Genomic DNA, 17,805 nt, shown 5'->3' with positions numbered 1-17,805 from the left:
GCATCTTGGCTTTATATTCTTCAACCTTAGTTGCTGCAGGTTTATTCCTTACAGAGGTGGTTGAAGAAGCCTTTTTAGAGGGGATACTACCAGCACTCTCAGGTGTCTGATTCCCCATTGGCGTTTGAACGCCAGGATTGGGTGAAGAATGGGCGTTTAACGCCAACTTTTCCCCCTTTTCTGGTGTTTGAACGCCAGAACTGGGCAGGGAATGGGCGTTTAACGCCAGCTTTTCCCCCCTTTCTGGCGTTTGGACGCCAAGAGTATTCCTCTCTGGGCTCTTACTGTCCTCAGAGGGATTTTGGACAGTGGTTTGGTTATCCTCTGTCAATTGTTCCTTTATTGGCTTTTTGCTACTTTGAGCAGTGTTATTCAATGTCTTCCCACTCCTCAGTTGAACTGCTTGGCATTCTTCTATTATCTGTTTAGATAACTGCTGTTTTGCCTGATTCAACTGTGATTCTATGTTCTTGTTAGCAATTTTAGTTTCTTGGAGCATCTCTTTAAATTCTGCTAACTGTTTTGTCATCAGGTGTAATTGCTGATTAAGCTCAACCATCTGTTCTTGAGGATTAGGATCAGTGGCTACTGCCATAACTTTTTCTTTTGTAGAGGACTCATTGCTAGAGTACAAATGTTGATTTCTAGCAACAGTATCTATAAGCTCTTGAGCTTCCTCAATCGTCTTCCTCATATGTATAGATCCACCAGCTAAGTGGTCTAGAGACATCTGAGCTTTTTCTGTAAGCCCATAGTAGAAGATGTCTAGCTGTACCCACTCTGAAAACATTTCAGAGGGGCATTTTCTTAGCATACCTCTATACCTCTCCCAGGCATCATAAAGGGATTCATTATCCTCTTGTTTAAAGCCTTGGATGTCCAGCCTTAGCTGTGTCATCCTTTTTAGAGGGTAAAATTGATTCAGGAATTTGTCTGAGAACTGTCTCCATGTTTCTATGCTTGCTGTGGGTTAGTTATTCAACCACCTCTTAGCTTGATCTTTTACAGCAAATGGAAACAGTAATAATCTGTAGACATCCTGATCTACCTCTTTATCACGTACTGTGTCAGCAATTTGTAAGAATTGTGCCAGAAACTCAGTAGGTTCTTCCTGTGGAAGACCGGAATACTGGCAATTTTGCTGCACCATCATAATGAGTTGAGGATTTAGCTCAAAGCTGCTTGCTTTAATGGGAGGTATACAGATGCTACTCCCATATGCAGCTGTAATGGGGTTAGCATATGACCCCAGAGTCCTTCTGGACTGCTCAATTCCACTTAGGTCCATGATGGAGAAAGGGAATATGATATGGATTCACAAGTAAAGAAAAATATTTTTTTTTTTAACTAAAAGTGACCGAAAAAAAATTAAAATAAAATAAATGGAAAATAAAATAAAATTTCAAAAACTAAAAGAAAATAAGATCAAAACAAATTAAAAACTAAATCAATTAGTTAATTGAGAAGATTATGATTGAAAATTAATTTGAAAAAGATTTGATTTTTGAAAAGAGGAAAGAGAAAAACAACAAAATGACACCAAACTTAAAATTTTTAGAAAATCAAACACAAATTTTTGAAAACTTAAAGGAAAACACAAAGAAGACACCAAACTTAGAATTTTTTAGGATCAAGACAGGACTAAGGATATGCAAATTTGAAAAATAAAAGAAAACAAACGCATGCAATTGACACCAAACTTAAAATATGAAACTAAACTCAAATAAAAGACTCTAAACTAACAAAAATAAAACAGCCCTAATCTAAGCAACAAGATAAACCGTCAGTTTTCCAAACTCGAACAATCCCCGGCAACGGCGCCAAAAACTTGGTGCACGAAATTGCAATCACACTTTTGCAATTCCGCACAACTAACCAGCAAGTGCACTGGGTCGTCCAAGTAATACCTTACGTGAGTAAGGGTCGATCCCACGGAGATTGTCGGCTTGAAGCAAGCTATGGTTATCTTGTAACTCTTAGTCAGGATATCAATAATTATTAGGGTTGATTGTGAAAAGTAAAAGAACATGAAATAAGTACTTGTTTTGCAGTAATGGAGAACAGGTTGAGGTTTTGGAGATGCTCTATCTTCTGAATCTCTGCTTTCCTACTGTCTTCTTCTTCATGCACGCAAGGCTTCTTCCATGGCAAGCTGTATGTAGGGTTTCACCGTTGTCAATGGCTACCTCCCATCCTCTCAGTGAAAATGTTCAACGCGCTCTGTCACAGCACGGCTAATCATCTGTCGGTTCTCAATCAGGTTGGAATAGAATCTAGTGATTCTTTTGTGTCTGTCACTAACGCCCAGCCTTCAGGAGTTTGAAGCTTGTCACAGTCATTCAATCCTTGAATCCTACTCAGAATACCACAGACAAGGTTTAGACCTTCCGGATTCTCTTGAATGCCGCCATCAATTCTAGCTTATACCACGAAGATTCTGATTAAAGAATCCAAGAGATATCTACTCAATCTAAAGTAAAAGGGAGGTGGTTGTCAGGCACACGTTCATAGATGAGAATGATGATGAGTGTCACGGATCATCATATTCATCAAGTTTAGGAATAAGTGATATCTTAGAATAAAAGCAAGCGTGATTGAATGAAAAACAATAGTAATTGCATTAATCCATCAAGACACAGCAGAGCTCCTCACCCCCAACCATGGGGTTTAGAGACTCATGCTATAGAAGGTACAATGAGAAATGTGTAAAGTGTCATTCCCCCAAGACACAATGTCAAAAGATCCTATTAATAGTGAACTAGCAACCTAGGGTATACAGAAATGAGTAAATGACGTAAAAATCCACTTCCGGGATCCACTTGGTGTGTGCTTGGGCTGAGCATTGAAGCTTTCATGTGTAGAGACTTTTTCTGGAGTTAAACGCTAGCTTTTATGCCAGTTTGGGCGTTTAACTCCAATTTTTATGCCAGTTCCGGCGTTAAACGCCGGGAATTCTGAAAAGCCCAGGATGTCTACTTTCCAACGCAATTGAGAGCGCGCCAATTGGGCTTCTGTAGCTCCAGAAAATCCACTTCGAGTGCAGGGAGGTTAGAATCCAACAGCATCTGCAGTCCTTTTCAGCCTCTGAATCAGATTTTTGCTCAGGTCCCTCAATTTCAGCCAGAAAATACCTGAAATCACAGAAAAACACACAAACTCATAGTAAAGCCCAATAAAGTGAATTTTAACTAAAAACTAATAAAAATGTAATAAAAACTAACTAAAATATACTAAAAACATACTAAAAACAATGCCAAAAAGCGTATAAATTATCCGCTCATCAGACATCTTTGTCTTCTTCAGAAGAAGAATACTCATCAGAGCTCATGAATGGCAGAAGTAAATCCAATGGAATCTCTATGGTCTCAGTGTGAGCCCCAGATTCCCATGGTTCCTCATTAGGGAACTCATTGGAGGCCAGTGGACGTCCATTGAGGTCTTCCTCAGTGGCGATCACTGCCTCTTCCTCCTCTCCAAATTCGGCCATGTTGATGGCCTTACACTCTCCTTTTGGATTCTCTTCTGTATTGCTTGGGAGAGTGCTAGGAGGGAGTTCAGTAATTTTCTTACTCAGCTGACCCACTTGTGCCTCTAAGTTTCTAATGGAGGACCTTGTTTCAGTCATGAAACTTTGAGTGGTTTTGATTAGATCAGAGACCATGGTTGCTAAGTCAGAGTGGCTTTGCTTAGAATTCTCTGTCTGTTGCTGAGAAGATGATGGAAAAGGCTTGCCATTGCCAAACCTGTTTCTTCCACCATTATTGTTGTTGAAACCTTGTTGAGGTCTCTGTTGATCCTTCCATGAGAGATTTGGATGATTTCTCTATGAAGGATTATAGGTGTTTCCATAGGGTTCTCCCATGTAATTCACCTCTTCCATTGAAGGGTTCTTAGGATTATAAGCTTCTTCTTCAGATGAAGCGTCCTTAGTACTGCCTGGTGCAGCTTGCATTCCAGACAGACTTTGAGAAATCATATTGACTTGCTGAGTCAATATTTTGTTCTGAGCCAATATGGCATTCAGAGTATCAATCTCAAGAACTCCTTTCTTCTGATTCGTCCCATTGTTCACAGGATTCCTTTCAGAAGTGTACATGGATTGGTTATTTGCAACCATTTCAATGAGTTCTTGAGCTTCTTCAGGCGTCTTCTTCAGATGAAGAGATCCTCCAGCAGAGCTATCCAATGACATCTTGGACAGTTCAGACAGACCATCATAGAAGATACCTATGATGCTCCATTCATAAAGCATGTTAAAAGGACACTTTCTGATCAATTGTTTGTATCTTTCCCAAGCTTCATAGAGGGATTCACCTTCCTTCTGTCTGAAGGTTTGGACTTCCACTCTAAGCTTACTCAATTTTTGAGCTGGAAAGAACTTTGCCAAGAAAGCATTGACTAACTTTTCCCAAGAGTTCAGGCTTTCTTTAGGTTGTGAGTCCAACCATATCCTAGCTCTGTCTCTTACAGCAAAAGGGAATAGCATAAGTCTGTAGACCTCAGGGTCAACCCCATTGGTCTTGACAGTGTCACAGATTTGCAAGAATTAAGCTAAAAACTGATGAGGATCTTCCAATGGAAGTCCATGGAACTTGCAATTCTGTTGCATTAGAGAAACTAATTGAGGCTTAAGCTCAAACTTGTTTGCTCCAATGGCAGGGATAGAGATGATTTTCCCATAGAAGTCGGGAGTAGGTGCAGTAAAGTCACCAGCACCTTCCTTGCATTGTTGGCATTGTTGTTGTTTTCGGCTGCCATGTCTTCTTCTTCGAAGATTTCTGTTAAGTCCTCTATAGAGAATTGTGCTTTAGCTTCTCTTAGCTTTCGCTTCAAGGTCCTTTCAGGTTCAGGGTCAGCTTCAACAAGAATGCTTTTGTCTTTGCTCCTGCTCATATAAAAGAGAAGAGAACAAGAAAATATGGAATCCTCTATGTCACAGTATAAAGATTCTTTGAGGTGTCAGAGGAAAAGAAGAATAGAAGGAGAAGGTAGAAGAATTCAAACTTATCAAGAGAGATAGAGTTCGAATTGTGCATTGATGAGGAGTGTTAGTCTATAAATAGAAGGATGTGAGAAGAGGGGAAGAAATTTTTGAAAATTAAAGTGAATTAATTAAAAGAAATTTTGAAAAAAAAATGGTAATTGATTTTTGAAAACTAAGATTGAGAAAGAAATAAAGTGATTTTGGAAAAAGATTTTGAAATTAGAAATTAAAAAGATATGATTGAAAACTATTTTGAAAAAGATGTGATTAAAAAAAAAGATATGATTGAAAAGTTATAGTTTTAAAAAGATATGATTGAAAATATATGATTTGAAAAACAATTTAAAAAAGATTTGATTTTGAAAATTAATGATTTGGCTAACAAGAAATTTGAAAGATATGATTCAGACATTAAACCTCTCTCAACAAAAAAGGCAACATACTTGAAATGTTGAATCAAATCATTAATTGTTAGCAAGTATTTTTGAAAATGGAAAGAAATTGATTTTGAAAATATATGATTGAAAAGATATGATTTGAAAAAGATTTGATTTTGAAAAATTATGGAAACTTGAAAAAAAATTTGAATTAAAAACAAAATCTTCCCTTTTGTGCCATCCTGACGTTAAACGCCCAAAATGCTATCCTTTTGGGCGTTAAATGCCCAGCCAGGTGCCCTGGCTGGCGTTTAAACGCCAGTTTTCCTTCCTGACTGGGCGTTTTGAATGCCCATCTTTTTCTGTGTAATTCCTCTGCTGAATGTTCTGAATCTTCAATTCCCTGTATTATTGACTTGAAAAGACACAAATTAAAATTTTTTTTGAATTTTTAATAATGAGGAATAATCAAAATGAAACTAAGATCAAATAAACAATGCATGCAAGACACCAAACTTAAAATGAGACACTGGACTCAAACAAGAAACATAAAATATTTTTGATTTTAAGATTTTATAAATTTTTTTGTGCTTTTTCAAAAATTATGTGGAAAAGAAAATAAAGAGATTCAAAAATTTTAATTAGAATTCCAGGAATCATGCAATTTTAGTCTAAAGCTTTAGTCTAAAGAAATTAGACATGGCTAGCCAAGCTTCAGCAGGACATTACATTTAAGAGCTAAATTGATGAGAATCAATCAGCTTTGGTGATGATGAAAACATCACCTTGAAACTCTAGAATTCATTCTTAAAAATTCTGAAGAAAAATACCTAATCTAAGCAACAAGATGAACCGTCAGTTGTCCAAACTCAAACAATCCCTGGCAGCGGCGCCAAAAACTTGGTGCACGAAATTGTGATCATCAATGGCGCCATCAACATGGTATGCTCAATTGCAATCTCAACTCTTTATCACAACTTCGCAAAACTAACCAGCAAGTGCACTGGGTCGTCCAAGTAATAAACCTTACGCAAGTAAGGGTCGATCCCACGGAGATTGTTGGTATGAAGCAAGCTATGGTCATCTTGTAAATCTTAGTCAGGCGGATTCAAATGGTTATGGAGGATAACATAAAACATAAAATAAGGATAGAGATACTTATGTAATTCATTGGTGAGAATTTTAGATAAGCGTATGGAGATGCTTTGTCCCTTCCGTCTCTCTGCTTTCCTACTGTCTTCATCCAATCCTTCTTACTCCTTTCCATGACAAGCTGTATGTTGGGCATCACCGTTGTCAATGGCTACAGTCCCGTCCTCTCAGTGAAAATGTTCAACACGCTCTGTCACAGCACGGTTAATCATATGTCGGTTCTCAATCAGGTTGGAATAGAATCCAGTGATTCTTTTGCGTCTGTCACTAATGCCCAGCCTTCAGGAGTTTGAAGCTCGTCACAGTCATTCAATCCTCGAATCCTACTGAGAATACCACAGACAAGGTTTAGACCTTCCGGATTCTCTTGAATGCCGCCATCAATTCTAGCTTATACCACGAAGATTCCGATTAAGGGATCCAAGAGATATCCACTTAATCTAAGGTAGAACGGAGGTGGTTGTCAGGCACACGTTCATAGGTGAGAATGATGATGAGTGTCACGGATCATCACATTCATCAAGTTGAGGAACAAGTGATATCTTAGAACAAGAATAAGCTGAATTGAATAGAAGAACAATAATACTTGCATTAATACTCAAGGTACAGCAGAGCTCCACACCTTAATCTATGGTGTGTAGAAACTCCACCGTTGAAAATACATAAGTAACAATGGTGATCATTGGCTTCGGCCCCAGAGAGGGAACCAGAAGAACCAAGATCTAGGCATGGCTGAGAGGCCAACCCCATGATCTAAGAACTAGACGTCCAAAGATGAAAACACAATAGCAAAAGGTCCTATTTATAGAGAACTAGTAGCTTAGGATTTACGAAAATGAGTAAATGACGTAAAAATCCACTTCCGGGCCCACTTGGTGTGTGCTTGGGCTGAGCATTGAATCTTCTATGTGTAGAGACTATTCTTGGAGTTAAACGCCAGCTTTTGTGCCAGTTTGGGCGTTTAACTCCCACTTCTGTGCCAGTTTCGGCGTTAAACGCCGGGCAGTCTTGAGCTGATTTGGAACGCCATTTTAGGCCATCAAATATCAGGAAAAGTATGAACTATTATATATTGCTGGAAAGCCCAGGATGTCTACTTTCTAACGCAATTGAGAGCGCGCCAACTGGGCTTCTATAGCTCCAGAAAATCCACTTCGAGTGCAGGGAGTTCAGAATCCAACAGCATCTGCAGTCCTTTTTTAGCCTCTGAATCAGATTTTTGCTCAGGTCCCTCAATTTCAGCCAGAAAATACCTGAAATCATAGAAAAACACACAAACTCATAGTAAAGTCCAGAAAAGTGAATTTTAAATAAAAACTAATAAAAATATAATAAAAACTAACTAAAATATACTAAAAACATACTAAAAACAATGCCAAAAAGCGTATAAATTATCCGCTCATCACGAAGCTTCGCCAACAATGACCTCGTCCTAATCCGAAATGATATCGGAACAAGTCGATCCGGAGAGGGAAAGCTGACAGCCAACTGGAAAGGACCCTACCGAGTCACAGAGGTACTGGGAAAAGGCTACTACAAAGTGTCCGAACTCGAGGGCCAAGAGCTACCGAGATCATGGCACGCCTGCAACCTAAGAAGGTATTATAGTTAAAAGGTAATACAAGATCTTAGGACAAAGGTGCACTTTTTTTCCTAAAAAAGGTTTTTTAACGAGGCACCAAGCCAAGATCTACAAAATTACCTAGGGTAAGCACCCACATGTATATATTTCGCATATTTTCTATTTTGAATAAAGTTTTTCAGATTTCCTACAAAATCTTTTTATCAAGATGCATTAATCTGAAAACGCAAAATTCATCGCCCGATTATAAAGCTACAGATCGGAAAAAGTGAAAACCAAATTCACTGCCCGACGCGATCAACAAAGAATGAAAACCGAATTCATCAAAGATCAACCAAGCAAGGATCACACCCTACAAAATCGGCAAAGATGAAAAGCGATAAAAACAGAATAATGCAAGAAGTTATAAAAAGCAATCCATGAATAGAGGCCTGACGAGGTCTAAACAAAAATGGATTGCTAAGAAATAACTTGGAATGGACTGATACGACGAAGTCGGCCCAGAAAGCTACAAAAGTTATACAAAGTAATCCATAAAAAAGAAACCGGACAAGGTCCAAATAAAATGGATTACTCAAAATAACTTGGGGCAGACCGACATGAAGAAGTCATCCCGAGGCGACCAAAAGCGACAGAGTTATAAAAAGTAAACCCAAGGGATTACTAGAAATAACTCAAGAAAAGATCAACTAAGAGAATCAACCAACAGAAGGCGCGCGTCAAAAGGGAGACAACTCGACCTGAAAGACCACGATCTCGCCAAAATCAAAGTATTCTATCAAAGAATACTCAAACAAAGAACTAGCCTTAAAAAGGACACTTCAACTAAGGCAGGAAATAAACAAAGCACAAAGGCAATCAAAAGAGGTCAGACAATAAGATTCCAACGCCTCAAAGATTCCTGGAAAGTGCTAAAGCGAGCAACCGACAAGCATACCCCAAAGAAACAATGTGGTTATAATAAACAGACTCAAGAGGCCACTTGAAGCTGACCCCAAGAGCAAGAGAAACTATTTTTATTTCTCAAAATAAGGTTGCTAAAAAAGTAACTAGAGTATCCAAAGTCAAGATCACAACTTACAAAATAAAGAGTTCAAAAGCCCACAAGACCGGGCTATACACAAATACATCAGAAAAATTATAGAGGATCCAAAGACTTCCCAGTAGCAGCATCTCGGAGAGAAGGAGGGCGAGTCTGAAGGGGTACTGCATCTACCGTCCCATCATCCCAGTTCAGAATCTGGACGTCAGGTTCAAACTTCGGCTGACCGACTTCAACTACCAGAGTTGAGGAAGGCGGGATAATAGAGGCCTTGGCAGAGGAAACTAAAGGAGGGACGACATCATCATCATCATTAGGGTCATCAGGGACAATCTTACCATCATTTACAATGTTGTCCAAGATAAAAAGGGTAAGGTCGAGCTCGGGAGCAAGAACTCGAACCTGATCCTTCAAATTCTCATAAGCAGCATTCACACTGCCTACAAGATAACCCTGGAGCTCGGCATAGTCAGCTCGGACAGACTCCAAACTCTCCCTAAGATCCACCATCTCCCCATAAGTTGTGACATAGCTGTCCTTATACTTCAGCGCCATATCCTTAGCTAATTTCAGAGAAGCCGCCAAGGCAGTAGCCCGAGTCTTCTCACCTCTAACTCTTTTTCCAATTTAGCCACTTTCACCTCAAGCTCCTCCTTTAAACCCTTGATCCGGTCAAAACTCCGATTTGGGCCTCCTCCATAAAAGCCTTTGTTGCATGAATGGGAAGATCTTGAGCAGTCTGGTATAGAGCTGCCCTCATATACACCATCTTAATGCTACTCCGGGTAATAAAGTCCAAGTGACGAAGAAGGGAAACATCGTCAATAGGCATGACACTATAGGGAGCAATTTGTTGATCAACAAACCCGACAGCATCAATGTCAGAGGCATCCAAATTGAAGGGCTCAACAGTCCTCGAGCTTCGGCATGCCCACGTTAAGGGCCACGTTAGTTACACTAACGTGGATCATTAACATGAGAAAGAGGGACAAAGAGCAGCGTTATTGGTAAAAGTGAGTGCCAATAACGTTTGTGAAGGGCTAAGAGCCTACGTTAGTGGTCCCGTTAGTACCACTAACGTTGAAGTTAACGTGGATCAATTGGTTTGAAATGTTAGTGACAAAGTTATCGTCACTAACGCTTTTGAACCCAAGATTACACCTAACGTTAACACCACTAAAGTCCTAACTAATGTCCTACCATGCCTGACTCACATTCTTTCTGCAAGCAAAGCTGAGCCCACTGAAGACTGTAACTGTTTCAACTAAGATCAAGGGCCCATATCCAAGACTTGAAGAGCTAACTAGAAGATCAGAAGAGTAGTATATATAGGAAGTAGTTTTGAACTAGAAAAAAGGCTTGGCATTATTGGGAACTACATTCTGTATATTTACTTTTCCTGCAAATTCTAGTTTACTTTCAAAATGCACCTATCCCAAGGCCATTACCGCCCAATACAAACTTCAAGTGGATAAAATCATTAGCTTTTATCTTTACTTTTTCACTTGAATATGGTTTACTTGAAACAGATGGCCAGCTTAGAGCTCTTTGCAGCTTTAAGAGTAAAAGGGAAATGACTCGCACTCAGAGCTGGTATGCAAGATTGAATAAGGTTTCACACTTCAATTTAAGGTGCAAGGATCGGTGTCAAGCTCAATTGAAAGGATCTCAGAAACTGTTTGGTCACTATAGTGAGAATTCAGATTACTCACCACCCGGCTGGAAAAATGTAGATCAAGACAAAGACGGGTGCAAAAGTAAAGTTTGGGATCCTGGAATCTATTCTGGCATTCAACACCCCGGAAGCCTTGAAACTTGTTTGATACGGCTCAAGGGTTTTACGTGCCTTGTTTGGGACCCCGGAGGCTGTAGGCATTCCAAACATTGGTGGAGATTTCTGGATGAATTCAAGCACAAGCCACCATAACAGGAAGCTCATCAAATGTCCAACTTAAGTTCTCTAACTAAAAGTGCTAGGTGGGAGACAACCCACCATGGTATGTCGTTCCTTTTTCAGTTTTAATTCTAGTTCACTTTGTTTGTTTTTAAATTTTGATTGAACCTGGAATTGTGCATAACATTCATTGCATTCTGTATACTGCAAAAAAAAAACACCCCATGCGAGCGCGCAGGCCACGCGTGGGCGTCGAATGAAAATCAGCGTAATGATCCAACGACCAGAAAGTTAGGCTGGAATCGTGCGGCTCGTGTGCATTTAGCACAAAACGGCCCACGCGTTCCCGTCCCTGACGCGAACGCGTCACTTGCATAACACTCATCCCACGCGAAAGCGTGAGCGATGCGTCCGCGTCGCGTGGATATTATGGCCCCCTAAATGGAAACAGAGAGTTGTGCCAAAACAATGCTGGAACTGTACGCCTAGCACAATTCCCAGCGACGCGTTCGCGTGCCTCATGCATCTACGTCACTCATCTTTTACCCAACTTATGCGATCGTGTCAATCACGCGACCGCGTCATACCCCTTTTGCCCTAATCACGCGATCGTATGCCCCATGCGTTCGCGTGGATTTGAATCTACTACACTAACCCACGCGAAACCCTAACCCGTCGCTCCCCCATTCCCCCTCCTTCTCCTTCCTTCTCTACAACCTCTTAATTCCTCTGCAACCACCACTGCAACATCCCCGAACCGCCGGCCACCACCTCCCACCTAAGACCGCTGCCGGGCCACCCATCCCATCGCCCCCTTCTTCTCTTCCCTCACTCCCTTTCCTTCTCCTCCACTCCCTTCTACCACTGCCCCTACCTGAACCATCACCACTGTGCCGCCTCCCATTACCGCCGACGACCACAGCCCCACAACCTTCACCCCTTCTTCCTTCTCTATCCCTCCCTTAACCCTAACCTAGCACTACAACCCACCCCTGTCACCACCTCAGACCGCTGCTGCGCCGCCTCCCATCGTCGCCGTGCCGCCTCTCATCGTCGCCGCGTCAGCAACACCACCACCGTATTCCCACCATCTCTCTAATCCATACCTCTGTTCATACGCATGCCAGGTTCCGCCGTGCACCAATTTCTCTGTCATTCATAGTTAGTTACATATTTCTCAGATTCTGTTCAAATTAGGATAGTTAGAGATGCATGATTGTAGTGGATTCTAGGTGGTTAGGTAGCTAGGATGTGGTTAGTGGATTTAGGCCTGATAATTGCGCCGTTCTTGATTACCTGTTTTATCTATTTCACAATTTTGATCTGGTTGTGATAATAATTCTGTTCATATGCTGTTCTTCTTGTTTCAGGCTTCTATTACACTGATCTTTACTGTTCCTGTATTTGTGACTCTTTGCAGCGCCTTTTAATCTCATATGAACTGTTTTTCTTGCTATTTATTACCTGGGAACATCCAATTTTAGCCGGAATGCTACCCAATTTTCTGCAACTTGTTTTCATGTATTGAGTTTGGAAAGTTACTATTTTGCATTACTTGATTTCAAGCAAACCAATTCATGAATGCACGGGCTAGCATTCTTATCCCTTTTGATTCCCTGGTTAATAAATTTCTTTATTGATGATTTCATTTTCATTTTGCACTTCTCGTATATCTATCTGAATTGTCATCAATAAACTGATATCTTTGCTTGACTTCGAGTTGATTGTTCTTTAAATTTGTGGATTTCTTGTTAACTAGGAAACCCATCATCATGCCACTTACCTTAACTATCTTTTTACTAACTCATTATTTTCACTTTCTAACTTCCTTTTTACCTACTAACCATTTTAACTTTCCAACTTCTCTTTTTACCCAACTACTTTAACTTTCTAACTCAGGGCATGATCATTATTTTTCTTAATTAACATGACTTCCACTTATCATATATTTTGGATTGTGATTTCTATTTTCAGACTTTTCCACTTGTATACAATCCACAATGCACATATTGTTTTTGTGGAAAAATGAATTTCCAACACACAAATCTAACCGGCAAGTATACCGGGTCGCATCAAGTAGTAAAACTCACTTAGAGTGAGGTCGATTCCACAGGGATTGATGGATCAAGCAACTTTAGTGGGTGATTAGTTTAGTCAAGCTAACATTAATGAGTGAGAATTGTTGCAGCAGAATGTAAATAGCAGTGAACTTAAATTGCAGAATGTAAATAGGCAGGAAGCTTAAAGAGCAAGCAATGTAAATTGCAAAAACTTAAATGACAAGAAATGTAAATTGAAGTAAATATAAAGGGGAATGGGAGCAAGGAAATTTAAATAAAAGAAGTATATCAAAGCTTAGAACACTTGCAGGGAAGTAAACTTGCAGAAAAAGTAAATCAGATCATGAACAGAAATGTAAAATAAAGAACAAGTGCAGAAGAATTAAATTGCTTGAAAGTAAATTGAAAGCCAATGGAACAGACGATTAAATTCAGGATTAATGTAGATTGAAGTGTGTAATTTGCAGAAGAGGAAATTTGCAGAAGAAGGAAAGATGAAATCAGTAAGGAAACTCAGATTCAATGCAGAAAAAGAACAAAGAGATTTCAGATAAAGTGAAACAGAATTCCTTCAATTCTTTATCCAAAATTCAAACAGAAAGGAAAATTAAAAGAGAGAGCTCTCTACTACTACTCCTAATGCTCCCTAGTGGAGCTAGCCTTCTCTTAATGAAAATGAGAATGATGCCTCTATATAGGCTTTTTAAAAAATAAAATGAAATTGAAATAAAAAACAAATTAAATGAAAATCCTAATTCTAGCTTGTTCTTGTGCCTTTGAGTGATGATAATGGGCTTAGCTTGCTTTGGATTCGAGGAGAAATGGGTTTGCTTGGCCTTGATTCAATTTGGTGAGGAATTGAATTTAAATGGAATTTTGGTTGAATTTTGGCCCATGAGTGTTTGCTCCCAGTAGAGTGCTCTGCTCTTGTGGGGAGCGGAGCATTGCTGCTTGTGGTGTGTCTTGTGCGCGTAAAGCTCCTTGACCGTGCCAAATTGTGTGTGACATGCTTCCCTGGGCCATGTCAAGTTGTGCCTCATGCACCAAGGAATAAGGGAAGTAGCGCTCTGCTCTTGTGGGGAGCGGAGCATTGCTTTTGCTTGGGTGAGGTTCCAGGTTCAAGCCTTGGTGAAAGCATTTGGGGAGAGATTTTCCTTGAATTTTCATGAAGAGAGCACGACAATGCTCTCTCCAAGAGAGCACTCTGCTCTCCTTGAAAGCGCTACTTTGCTTTGGAGTGAGGCTCCAGCTTCGAACCTTGGTGGAAGCATTGACCGATTTTTTTGCTTATTTTTGGTCCTTCAAGATGCCTTTCACTCATGCCTCAATTTTATGCCAAATATGGATTGCTATATATCGTTGGAAAGCTCTGAATGTCATCTTTCCAATGCAACTGAAAGCACATCAATCGGACATCTGTAGCTCAATTTATAGCCCTTTGAAGGAGGCATAGTCATGCTGTGAGCGCCCAGGTTTTAACTTAGCGAAAATTTGCTTTCAACCTCACTTTGTTTGCATCACGATAATGCTCTGCTCTTGGCAAGAGCAGAGCATTGTGTTTGCTGGTTGCTTCCTTCTTTGATTTGGTCATGGGCCACGCTTTTAAAAGCGTGGCCTAAGGCTCCAAAGTGTGCTCCAACTTCGAAGTGTGCCCCAAAGCTTTTTTTTTCTCCTTTTTAGCTTATTTTGTGCTTCTTTGCTTCTTTTTCTTCTTATTTCCTACAAGATTTATAAAATTAAAAGATCAAGGAAATATTCCAATTAAGCACAAATGAATGCAATATTTAAGCACAAATCATCAATTTCTTGTATGAAAAAGCATAGAAAAACATGACATGGTGACATGTCATCAATATACTTAACTCATTTCATGCTTCTCTTGCTTTTTTGCCACTTTGTGCTTATATTGCTATTATTCTATTTGCCTACTTGTTTTCCTGCTTTTATTCTTCCATTATATCTTGGAATTTCTGTTTTTCAGGATGTCTGACCCTCCAAGCAAAGGAAAGGGCAAAGCAACCACCGGAAAGAGGAAAAGAGGCGAATCCTCTATGACCATCCTTGGCATTTTGCATGATGATTCTTGGCGGGAGAAGAACTTTACCCCACAGGAAAAGGCTGATCAGTTAGTACCTGCAGCTGACCCAGTAAAATTTACAAACAAGTACTGTGAAAGAGCACAGTGGTACCCAAGGGAATCAGGCTAATATATCTGAATGATGAGGCTCGACTATGGCAGCAGATTCTGAGTAACTACGTAATGCCGAGCACTCATGAGATAGAGGTGCCAGCTGCTATGATTACCCTCATCTGGTGTGTGATGGAGGGTAAGGACCTATATCTGCCCTGCTTCATCCGGCATTACATGACCAAGGTCCATGTCAGAGGCACCCTCCCTTTTCCATTCCTGATTACTCAGTTGGGTCGCCGAGCTGAGGTACCTTGGGAAATTACTGATGAAAAGCCATCCGCTGCGGACTGCAGGAAGATCATCCTTCACAGTAGGAAGTTTCAAGCTCTTTGATGCCAGGGCATCTAGGCCAGTTTCACTGACTTTTTCTTTACTGTTTTAAGGTAGTTTCATACATTTTCTTAGTGAATAAGGCAAGTTTTGGATGAAAATACACTTACACCTTGATTCAAGCAACTATTGTGAATTTCACATGATTTCATGAGGATTTTGCTAGAATTGAATGATAAATTGATGATGCATAATCTCATGACTTTGGCTAGAGATTTGATGCACTTTATTTGCTTGATTTCAGGACAAAGGAAGCAAGGAAGAACCACGTTAGTACTCATGTTAATCTAGTTAATGTGACCACTAACGTGGAATGGTAAATAGCTTGCAACGTTAAGGAGAAAAGTGATCACCAATAACGCCCGCGAAGCCATCATAAGCCCATGTTAATTGCCACGTTAACTAAGTTAATGTGGAGACAAAAGAAAGCTCCAACGTTAGTGGTAAACGTGAACACCACTAACGTTCCAATATTTGGCAATGAGCCACGTTAAGAGTCACGTTAACTTAGTTAACGTGAACTCTAACGTGGAAGAGAGGAACAATGCCAACGTTAGTGACACTCACCTTTGTCACTAACGTTGGATCAACTAGCATTGCCCACGTTAGTGGTCACGTTAAGACCACTAACATGAAAGGTAACGTAGAGCTGAGATTGATGAGCCAACGTTAGTGACACTCACCTTTGTCACTAACGTTGGGAGATGGCATTACTACCACGTTAGTGGCCACGTTAACTTAGTTAACGTGAGCCCTAACGTGGAGAGTAGGGGCACTTTGAGCGTTAGTGACAAAGGTAAGTGTCACTAACGCTCTCGAAGGTGAGGCATAGCCACGTTAAGAGCCATGTTAGTTACACTAACGTGAACTCTAACGTAGGGACAAAGGGCATAAGGCAACGTTAATGGGAAAGGTGAGTCCCAATAACGCTTACGAAGGGTTATAAGCCAACGTTATTGGGAAATGTGAGTCCCAATAACGCTAGCGAAGATTTACAAGGCAACGTTAGTGGTCACGTTAGTGCCACTAACGTTGGAGTTAACGTAGTCTATATGGGGTTGGAACGTTAGCGAAAATTGTGATTGCCACTAACGTTCTCGAACCCACAAAGTCACTTAACGTTAACTTCACTAACGCCCATGCCTAATTCATACTTCTCTGCAAGCGGGACCCACTAAGGATTGGAACTGCCTTAACTCAAGATCTAAAGCCCACATCCAAGACTGAAGAACTCACTAGAAGATCAAGAGGACTAGTATATATAGGAGTAGTTTTGAACTATAGAGAAGCTTGGCACTTTGGAGAACCCCTCTTTGTATATTTACTTTTCTGCACTTTTAGCTTGGATGTATTATTTTCTGCCATTTTTCATTTCTAGAGCTATGAACAACTAAACCCCTTTCATTGGGTTAGGGAGCTCTGTTGTAATTTGATGGATCAATTATAGTTTTCATTCTCTTCTTCTTTCTTCTATTTTGATTCACTAAAAAGCTTTCGATCTTAATTCAATTGGTTAGTTGTCTTGGAAAAGAAACTCTCCATAATTGGATCTCCTCTGAGCCTTGGAAAAGGGATATGGAGATCATGCTAGAAATGCTTTCTCATGTTGGACCAAATTAGGGTCTGGGCGGATATAGTGACATGTAATCCTCCCAACACTTTGATTTGGAAATACATGTGGTATAATCAGTGATCATACTTCATCTCTTCCCATGAGCAATTAAATCAAGGAATTGGGCAATTGTTCAAGCTTAGAGAGATTGGATTACCAAGGAATTGGAATCTAATCACCTAAGATTGCCAAGGAGATCAATAGATGCATTGATTGAAGAAGAGATGAAAATGAACTTGATCCGGAGAATACAACATCTCCTGAGCCCAATGAATTCCCCATTTCTGATCTTATCCATTCTCTTTATTTTCTGTCATTTATTTTCATGCTCATTACCCCAAATTCCCATTTAAGATTCTGAACTTTAATTTCTGCTATTTACTTTTCCGTCATTTAATTTTCTGCAATTCTCAAACTACACTCTGTTTAGCTCAACTAGCATACTCTTCCAACTAAAGTTGCTTGACCAATCAATCCTTGTGGGATTCAACCTCACTCTATTGTGAGTTTTTGTTTGACGACAAATTTGGTATACTTGCCGAAGGGAAATTTGTTGAGAGACAAGTTTTTATGCATCAAGT

The 17,805-nt window shown here is 40.0% G+C and overlaps 1 non-coding gene across 1 annotated transcript; it reads left to right on the top strand.

Annotated features, from left to right (window-relative positions):
* The first annotated feature begins 4,246 nt into the window (after nt 1-4,246).
* On the top strand, nt 4,247-4,354 carry LOC112716158 (small nucleolar RNA R71). Its single transcript, XR_003160193.1, has one exon. It is a non-coding gene; the product is annotated as a small nucleolar RNA R71 (small nucleolar RNA).
* Nucleotides 4,355-17,805: the final 13,451 nt, after the last annotated feature.

Source organism: Arachis hypogaea, chromosome 1 (assembly GCF_003086295.3).
Source record: "Arachis hypogaea cultivar Tifrunner chromosome 1, arahy.Tifrunner.gnm2.J5K5, whole genome shotgun sequence".
Classification (NCBI taxonomy): Eukaryota; Viridiplantae; Streptophyta; class Magnoliopsida; order Fabales; family Fabaceae; genus Arachis; species Arachis hypogaea.
Note: the sequence above shows the minus strand (reverse complement) of the source record. Positions and strands in the feature narration are given on the sequence as shown.